Source organism: Neovison vison, chromosome 5 (assembly GCF_020171115.1).
Source record: "Neovison vison isolate M4711 chromosome 5, ASM_NN_V1, whole genome shotgun sequence".
Taxonomy (NCBI): Eukaryota; Metazoa; Chordata; class Mammalia; order Carnivora; family Mustelidae; genus Neogale; species Neogale vison.
Window position 1 is genome coordinate 68,404,899 of NC_058095.1, and position 7,754 is coordinate 68,412,652.

The window sequence follows — 7,754 nt, forward strand, 5'->3', positions numbered from 1 at the left end:
TCACCTCTGCCCTATAACTCAGATATTGCCATGACTGGAGTGTACCCTCTGCTTGTCAAAATCCTAGTTATGTCTCTTGCACACAGCCTTACCTCCTTAGATATCTCTCATTATTTGATATCTTCTCTGTGGGCCACCTATTGAGTCAGGAGAACACTGAGCATCTGGAAAGTAGGGCTCAAATCTTCATCTGTCTCTTTCTAATAAAGGACAGCACATAACTCACATTACTTTTCAGATTTGATTTTCTCCTCTATAAAAGAAGGTTTTTATTGTCTATGCTGCAGGACTGATTTGAGACTTAAAAGAAACAATCATATATGTGATATAAAGTATGTATGCATATACTTTTTTTTATATTTAATGAACTGCTTCCTTTTTCTGAAACTACATGGCATGTGGAACTACCTTTGTAGCACTCATCCCTTTGTCCTTGTGATGGGTACTATTTCATTTTTTCCAAAACAAATATTTATGTGCCCACTGAATAGTATAATAACATTACAGTGAAGATACACTGGGCTATGGGTTTGCATAGAGCCTGACAAATAGCCTGACTTGCAGGAACATCGGTAAAATTGTACAAGTTTCTTCCTTCTTCCACTTCCTTATTCTCCAGCATGGAGCCCTTTGTAAAAATTTAGACATTCTACAAGAATCTCTTAGATGACTTCATCTATTTCCAAACTTTCCTTGTATCAACTGCACAATTCATGCCCTGTTAATTTTTGCTGCACTGTTTCATGTCTTCATTGTACAATTTATTGTGCAATGTACAATGTACATTGTTAATGTACAGAGCACAATTCATGCTCTGTCAAAGTATTAAATACTTCCACAAGAGTGTCGCACCAGACCCTCTAAGATCTTCCTCAAGTAGGAATAATTACAAAAGAATTATTCTCTTCTTCAACTTCATAAAAGTTTTGTATTTTTCTCTATTTCCTCACTACTTTGCATCTAGATTCTTCATCTGTATCTTCACTGTCTCTCCATCTGTCTCTTCCTAGACTGCTTTGAGAGGCCCAGTTAATCTCCCTTACTATTCTCTCTCTCTAATCCTTGATTAAGAAGAAACTCCCATCATTGCTTCATGCAGATTTCTTCCCCTCCTCCTTCTCCTTCTTCTTCTTGTTCTTCTTCACATATCTACATCTATCCTGCATCATCTACTTATTAATTTATTAAGAAAATATTGTAGGGGCACCTGAGTGGCTCAGTGGGTCAAAGACTCTGCCTTCAGCTAAGGTCACGATCTCGGGCTACTGAGATAGAGCCCCATGTTGGGCTCTCTGCTCAGCAGGGAGCCTGTTTCCTCCCTCTCTCTCTGCCTACCTCTCTGCCTACTTGTGATCTCTGTCTGTCAAATAAATAAATAAAATTTTTTAAAAAAACTAGGCCAAATTCAGGAGTTTTTATTAAGAAGCCGGTGGCTGTGAGAGAGCTCATGCACTCTAAAATCTCACAGCCCCGAATGAGCTCAGGGGTCGACTTATAAAGGCATAAAGCACATCCTGTCGCCAGTTTTAAAAATTGCCAAGCACAGTACAGAATCCAAAATGCTGGGTTAAGCAGATATTTAGGGTAAGGGTGCATTTCCTGAAATTGTTATATCTAGAGTATTTTGTGGTTTTTTGTTAAGGTTGCAACAACACGCGTATAGTAACATGACTATGTTATGAAATGCCCACTTTTTATAAAAATGGCATGATTTATACTAAGTCCATCTCCTAGGTGTCTCAGTACTTCATCCCCAAAAGCCAGGGGCTTTATTGACTGACCCAAATGGCTTCCTAGTTTCTGGTTACTTAGTCTTAGAGCTGGCTTTCTCTAATTGTGGCTACAAGAAACTAATTCAGACATGTCAAAAGAACCCCCTTTGGGCCATCCAAGACTCAGGTTATTCTTAAATGTCCCCCTTTCGGTAAGCACTTGCACGCATTAGCTTGTATGTACTATACATGTGGCCTCCCGGAGGTTCCTGGGGATGGTTGTTGGTTTCCCCTTTTAAAGCACAATTTCCCATTTCTTTTACTTTCACTTTTTTTTTAGAATAAGGCTTGGACAAGATCTAAGATTATTAACTGTGGTAGGTCAAGAGAATGCTGCTTGTGATTGTCACTTGTAATCACTAGGTACGCTCTCTTAAGTGGGGTCTATGACCACTGGGGGCGCTCAGAGCACTGGATGATCAACCCCTATGTGTGTGTTTCCTGAGGAGTCAATCATTAATTACCTTATGAGATGAGAAATTCCTATGGGACCAGTATACATCTTGAGGAATATCCTTTGAGACTTCTGCTAGGCTTTCAGTCACCGCAAAGCACCATTTGGACCGAAGGAGCTCCTTCTCTTTGGAGTTGAGTGACTCAGTTGTTCCAGAAAATTTATTCAAGCCTTATATCAATAACATCAATTAGAATAATGCCCAATAAAAATAACCAACCCATTCACTCCCCTGATCTAGGTTATTCCCACCTGGAGAACATTACCAGTAACCTTAACAGCTCACAAAAACTTATGACCATCAACCCAAATTGACGAGGTCCAGTTATCAGAAGAACTCACCTGATACATCTGTGAAGTGCTGAGAAATCAGAGGGTCATGAGGGGTCCATGCTGGTACCAAGTTCCAGGTGAGCTCCGAGCATTTTCAGGCAAGTTGCTCTGATGGCCTGACAACTGTGCCGATAACTGCCAATGCAAAATGAACAAACCTTTTACAATTTCTACCAAAAAAGATGAGAGTTTTATTCAGCCCAGGATACACAATCTTCATAAAGAAGGGAGTTCTCTGGAGAAGGAATGTTTAATACAGGATCATGTATGCTTTTATTACATCAAGAGTTACAAGTCGGGGCGCCTGGGTGGCTCAGTGGTTTAAGCCTCTGCCTTCAGCTCGGGTCATGATCTCAGGGTCCTGGGATCGAGCCCCGCATCGGGCTCTCTGCTCAGCGGGGAGCCTGCTTCCCCCTATCTCTCTGCCTGCCTTCTGCCTACTTGTGATCTCTCTCTGTCTATCAAATAAATTTAAGAAAAAAAAGAGTTACAAGTCATCACCAGAAAGGACATTTCAGAAAATTACAGACTTTATCTTACGTTTTTAGTATGTGCAAGTTTGCAGGTTTGGGAGTATGGGAACAGAACTCCAGGGGAGTTTTACTCCTATCTTGAATCTGAAATGTTTCTTTCAGGTTATGTGCTAATGAAACAGATGTACAACATGTGCTCAGGACAGAAAGGACTTTTGTGCTTTGAAATGTGGTGATGTCACTGTGACCTTGATACAAGTGTATCTTCCTTGGGAGCCCAGGAGCAGAGTCCACAAATATTAGAACTTGAAAATGTCCTTTGTCACACTTCAAGGAGAGGATCCTATGTGTGTTGCTTGTGCCCTGCTGTCGCCTCTGAGTTACCTTCCTTTCAGGGCAGTCGTCCATGATGTGGGAAATAAAGACAGAATTCCCTTACTACCTACAACCCATTGACAGTCCTTGAAACAGGCATAATGACAGTCCTCTAGGGACTCAACTGTCTTGATGTTGACATTTTGCTAAGGGCAAAAGGCAATCTGGACCCTCCCCACAACACCACCACCACCACCAGGATCATGTAAGCCTACTTTAACACATAAAAATTGTTTTGGAAACTTCCTTTATCTCTAAACCCCCCAAGATATGTTTTGGCAATCTCCCAAGCATATGGCCTAACACATCTTAAGGGTCTCATGACTAACGTTTTATTAGATGGTAATAAACAACATTTTCCCAACAATAGCTAGCCATCTCAAGTTTCTGGAAACCTTGCTTCCAGAATTCCTTAGAGACTTACACTATCCCTAACCCCCTCCCAAGTTGAAAGTATATAATGGGCCACTCCTCGTGACCCCAGTGCAACTCTTTCTGCCACAGGTCTTTCTGCCCCTGTGCTTTTTAATAAAAACAACTTTTTGCACCAAAGACATCTCAAGGGTTCTTTCTTGGCGGTCAGCTCTGACCCCTAATGTCTTTCCTACCTCAGTCCACACTGATTCTGCCTGTTGTGGGCTCTGCTTGCTCTCTGTGGGGTTAGTGGGACCCAGGCAGGCCCCGGGGAACTTTGAAGCAAGGCTGTGGTGTAAGCAAAATTTGCGTTGAGCCACTAGTCCTTTGCCAGATCCCCCAAAGTCAGACACAGGTTGGGTGATGCGTGGGGGGGGCAGGGGGTTGAGGCTGGGCTTGGCTGTGCACTTGGTGGCCCAGGAGGGTACATGAGTGCAGCTTTAACAAAATTTTCCCTAAGTGCTGGACTGAGGCGAGTGGGTTTGGAGTGGTCCAGTCCTCAGGAGAACCTGCAGGTCTGGTACACACCTGGCAGGTTAGGTAGCAAGTCTCAGTGCAGCCCCACCTCCCGCAGAAGACCTTAGGTTTATGTTGGGGAGAGAGGCAAGGGGGAGATGGGGGAGGGGGATGGGAGATCAGGGAGGAGGGTTGAGGGGGGCAGGAAGCCTCATTTGTGGAGAAGTTCCCAAACATGCTCCAAAGTCAGTATGAACCGATCTGTCTCCTGTTTGCTCCAGCATGTGTAAGCTGCTATTTTTTATGTTGTCTCTCCATGCAGTCTGCTGTCTCTTTAAGGGTCCCCCTTCCCCCCACCCAGCTATCACTGGCTCTCACAGTCAGTTGACTTTTAAAGCTCCAGGTTCCAAGTCCTACTGCTTATACAAACTCAACAGAATTCAGCCTCTCTGGTCTTTAAAAGCCAACGTTATGGGGAATAGTCTTCCCGTGTGAACTCCCTGGCGTGAGGAACCATTTCTCTGCTCTCTCCATGCACACAGCTCTTTCCCACCCACCAACAGCTTCCCTCTATCTTTCTGACCTTCCTAGCCTTTCAGATTCAGCTTATCTGTATTCATTTGTGGAGTCTGTTCTGCCAGTCTTCAGATCACTCTCTGGTTTATGGACTTGGGTGTGGATGATATCTAGTTGTAAACTTTTAAGAGAGTGTGAGCTCAGAGTACTACTCTGCCATCTTCACAGCCTTGACTTTATTAGAGATTTTTTTTTTGACAGAACTTAAGATCATGTGAAACAGAAAGTTGATTTTCCTTTCCAGGAGGCTGTTGGAAGTTAGAGTGATTTAGGATGGCAAGAAGGCAAGTCCCACAGATAAGGGGAGTGAATGTTTCTGCTATACTGAGAACCACCACTGACAAGAGATTCTATATGAATATTCTGAGAATTAGGGACATATGAACTTAGAAGAAGTGATGGAAAGGAGTCATCGTTCTGTCTTTTAGAGTTCACCAGCTAACAGATCCCTAGCTCTTTCAGACTACAGAAGTGTCATTTACAATATTTAAAAATAAAAATCACCATATGTCCTGTGGTTTCCCATTCTTCTTATAAAATGAAACCGGTCAGCAGTGGGTACACATTCTCATTTGTCAGCACTCATCTAGGGGTCAGTTTCCATGGCCCTCTTTAGAGAAAGCGAGTGAGTAGTTTGTTAGTCTTTTGCCTGACCTCATCATCTTCCTGGCCCTTGTAGGCATTTGAGTTTGTTATCTCTGATCTGGACATTTGATGGTCTAGTTTGGGGGACACATGGCAATATTGAAGGTTTTATCTGTAATGTATGTTTGTTTCTTAGAATTTCTTGGTCTATCTGAAACCTTAGAATACAGGTAACTTTTATCAACACTATCAACACATAACATGTTTTTGAGTAATACCAATGGGATGAATCTGTCTTGTTTCAAGGAAGATGGTCACAATAGTTGGAATTATCTAGTGAGAGAAAAGAGGCATAGACCTTTCACCCAATGAGATCTGATACTAAACTGAAGCTTGCATATTTTCATTAAATCCTAATTCTACTAAATGATTGATTCAAAAAGCATTCAGTGGCACCTAAAATGTAACAGGAGTAATACTAAGTATTGAGATGCAGAGAAGAGTAAAACAAAATTCTGGTTTCAAGATGAGTCCTTGATAGTAAAGGGACCCAAAAGGCCAAAGTTGCAGAAACACAAAGGGCTGTGAGGATAAAAAGAAAAGTCTTTTGTAACAGGATAGTGAGGGTTTTGAGAAAGAGCATCCTGGAAGAGATGCAGCTTGGATCGTGTGTTTAAAGATGATTGAGCATTTGCCAAATTGATTAGGATCTTTCCAGGCAGAGTGTGACCTCTACCAGGATCTGTGAGAGGAATCAGGAGTAGGAGATTGTTGCAGTGGGATTTCAGAGAGAACAGGAAGTTGGGAAATGGGGATCACAGATGAAGTTGGAGATGTTCAGCTATGATTGGAAGGAAGTACTAAGGTGGGCAATGGGAAAACAGAAGACTAGAGGGGCTTTGGGTTTTGTTTTAGTTTTGTTTGAAGATGAGAAGAGTTGCATGTTTTAGACGCTGGTATGCAAACACCAACAAAAAGGAAGAAGGTCAAGGTGTCCACAAAAAGGAGATAGTTGATGGAGTGAGATACAATAGAATGTGAGAAAATGAAAGAGCTATAGCAGAAGTGAGTGATTTTCTATATAATAACATATTTATTAAGAGAATGTTCTCATTTAATTACTCATTGAAAGAGACAGAATATTATAATTAAGTACTGATAATAATAATTTCTTTTGTTAACAAATTATTTCATTAATAATTGATTAAATTGCTGACAATGTCTACTCATGGTACGGCTTTAACACCTGCCCTCAAGGAACTGAAAATACACAGAAAATTATAATAAAATATATTAATTTATGCACAGCTTATTATGAAACCCAGAGATTTAACAGTCATTTACCCATAGACCCTTCAAATATTGAAGACCAGGCCTGATTATCTTGCAATATTTATAAGGTTTAAATTAATAAATGTTTATAAAAGTTTTTTCATCTATTCAAATTTACATCCAACAAATTTTTACTGAAGTCCTACTAAACATCCTAGTAAATGTCTATGCTGGACAGTAGGGCACAGAGAGAAAGAAGAACCCAGTCTGTTGTGGCAAAGTGCTGGAATGATGTTAGTTACTAATATGCAATCATTTTTATGCATTTTGACATTATTGACAATAATGTCTGACATTATTGGCATTAATTTCTCCTTTGATGCTACTAGTATGTGAACTGCAAGAATGCTGGGGGTTAAGCATAAACAAATACCACTAATAATAATTCATTACATGCAAGTAGTACTTCCCAATTAACAGAACTGAGACATTCCTGTATGGCCTACAGTATAGGCAACATTACTATTCTTCATTATACAGTTGAAAAACCTGAAGTACAATAGTACATCATGGCTCATTCGAGATCACAGTGTTAGAACAAATCCTAGAACTTGAAATCTGGAAGATTCCAGATGAGTAGACTATTTTAAATAATTTTGAATGAAGTTGCATAGAGACGTTACAACTATTTGCAACACATTCTACTAAGATATAATATCATGTTCTTCTTTAATAAAATAAGAAGCATCTATTTCAAACTTAGAACCAAACAATATGCGTAATAGCAAAACTCTAGAAGTATGTCCTCTGAACTCAAGGCCAAAGCTTCTTGTTAACCCACTGAGCCACCCAGGCGCCCCCAAAGCTTCTTCTTTATAGTGATGGAAATTTACATAACTAAATTGTGATTTCAGTAGTTTGAAAAATTTTGCTAATTTAATAAGGCACCCCAAATTATCTTATTCATTTGAATTATTTTATCTGCTCTGATGACTCCTTGTTTCCAAGCTTCAGATGCACATATTCATCAGTCTAAGGGACCTT